This window comes from Varanus komodoensis, unplaced genomic scaffold (genome assembly GCF_004798865.1).
Source record: "Varanus komodoensis strain SLA01 unplaced genomic scaffold, ASM479886v1 scaffold19, whole genome shotgun sequence".
NCBI lineage: Eukaryota > Metazoa > Chordata > Lepidosauria > Squamata > Varanidae > Varanus > Varanus komodoensis.
This window is the reverse complement of record NW_025335550.1, coordinates 18,705,488-18,708,126: the sequence shown is the minus strand read 5'-3', so window position 1 is coordinate 18,708,126 and position 2,639 is coordinate 18,705,488.

The following is a 2,639-nucleotide window of genomic DNA, read 5'->3' as shown; positions in this document are numbered from 1 at the left end:
TTTTTGCTAATGATATAGGGTTATTTGTTTGCCAAAGCCTTGCTAACAAAGGCCAAATTGAATTTGTTATTATGAAAAGCCAAAAAGAAATCCTCCAACACAGAGGGGTGTGAACTCAGAGTAAGACAGCAGCCCTCACAACCCTTGCACACAAAATCCCAAAGGGGCCTTTCTTGACCCCCGAAGCTTGGGCTGCACCTTGATTCACATCGGATGGGTCGCCACAAATTTGATCAATTGGGAGTTGAATCGGGACAGTGGCTATTTTTGCCATGGGACAGAACACAGACCAGGTGACAAAAGGACAGCTGGTGTCCTAAATGCAGGATGCAAGGTTTTGTGTGACACAGAAATGAGAAAATTGAGAAAAGGGGTTAAGGCGTTTCTGTGCCAAGGCCTAGCTGAATTTATAAAAGAGACATTTTCCTGCACACATAGGGCAGCTCATTACTTTCAAGCAGTACAGCAATACTGTGTGAATTAATGATGGATGCACTTTCAGCTGGAAATTTCAAGCCCACTTGAAGCAATTTGCTGAGGATTATTTCAAATACAATAACTAAGTGGGATGGAAACAGCTGCTCCCACCATTTACCAAAATAGTACAGTCTGTGTTTAAAGAAAACAACAGAGATAATTCCAATGAAATGTTTAGTATCTCTATATGGAAATGACATTTTCAGTGTTTATGTTCTCCTAACTAAGGAGTTATTCTTAGTCTGCCTTCATGGCTAGGACTTAAAATCAGAATTGAATCCATCCTATTTTTCAAGCTAACTTTTTGGCATGCTGGAGATTGTGGGGTTTTCCTCCTTTTGCATGTGTTCCTCTCAGGGATTTGATACATTTGAAAGAACTTTCAAGAGAATACACTGATAATCAATGTTCAAAATAATAAATGTGATGGGTTTCCTGATGAAATTTTGTGTCCACTCTAGGGCTGATGCCAAAAATACCCAGAGTGAAAGCTGGCATTCCTCTGCTTCCCACAGACATAAACATCATCCTCAACTACCTGCTGTAATGAGTGACACTGTAGTGCAGTGGTTAGTGTACAGAACTGGGCCTGTGTGGACCAGGTTCTAGTCCCCGCTTGGCCATAAAACTCACTGGTGGCTTTGGACCAGTCACTGATTCTCAGCTGAACCTAACTCAGAGATTTGTTGTTGTTGTAAAATGAAGAGAAAAGAAGGCCCATGTATGCCACCTTGGGCTTCTGGGAGGAAATAAAACAAAAACAATTACATAAATATGCTCCTATCAGTGCAATTCCATCCAGGTCTGAATTTCACTGAGTTCAGCAAGGTTTACAACTCCAGATGTTTTGCACCTCAGATCCTATCAGCCCATGCAGCATGGCCAATGGTCAGAAATGCTAGGAAGTGGAGACCTAAGTTGGGAAAGGCTGATATATATCACAGCCTTAATGGGACAAATCCACAGAACAAGAATGGCCACCAACATTCATAAACCTGCACACAACAAATTCAGGTCTATGCCCACTTTATTTAGCAAATTGCTTGGCCAGACTAGCCGGGGGCTAGGCCTTCTTGAATAATGCTTCATGTACTCAGTAGCCATGGGGATCAGTATTCTCAGAGGTGGACTTTCTTAAGAAGGTGTTAGCCCAGCTATCTTCTACTGCAGAGCTCTTTTTCTGGCTCAACAAGACATTTGCTGAGCAGAGTTGAAATGAATTAGAAGTTGGGAAATAGCCATTGGAATTTAAAGGCTTTGAGGAGGAATTTAAGCTTAAATTCAGAACTCCCTTTCCAAGGTCCAGTAAATTCTCTAGAAATACTTTGATTCATTCCTTTGCCCTTTACGTTCTCCATCTCCAATATACAGTACCAGTCACTGGTTGCTAAGCAATTATGAAAGTTATGCTTCACGAACATCAGGCATTTATTGCCAGCGTGTTTTGTTGTGATACCATTTTTTATTTTTATATTTGAGAAGCTAGAACAATTCAACAGACCCCCATCAGGATTTTTTTACAGCAAACCAAGCTTGAATAAGGAGTTCTAATGCTAGCATTAATGTGCCTGTCAAGACATCCAGCAATTTTTGGAAGCAAATAAGAGTAGATTGGCCTCTAGTTAGTGTATATTGAAGCCTCCAATAAACTCTCTGGGAAAACAGATACCAAGCAGTAATGAGTGTACATGCTTCTGTGAGGCACTTGGCAAGCAATAATAACAACACTGAGCAGCTAGTGCATGCTGCGAAATTAATGCTTTCCAAGTTAGCATGAAATATGTATTAGAAAAGAGCTAATTCCACAGTCAGAGAAAAGTACAAGGGTGAGAGGGTTCTTTGGCCGGTTACAATCTCTTTCCTCCCAACAAAGGGCATCTGAACTAGTGATGGGTGGATTCTCCTCCGCTCTATTTGGAACTGAGTCAGCAGGATTAGCAGAACACTTGAGAAAAGTCGCTGTCAGTTGAGTCATACTTTTCAATGCACTGCATAGTGCTGCCTTTAACATCTGTCTGCTTTTTGATGATGCCTGGGACAGCCACTGCTCAGATATCGGGATACTGGAGGACTCTGACCTTTAGAAATGCTGAAACCAACTGACCTGATCTGCTCAGAGGTCCACCCAGAAGGATCAGAGGTGGATCATGTCAGCTTGCATC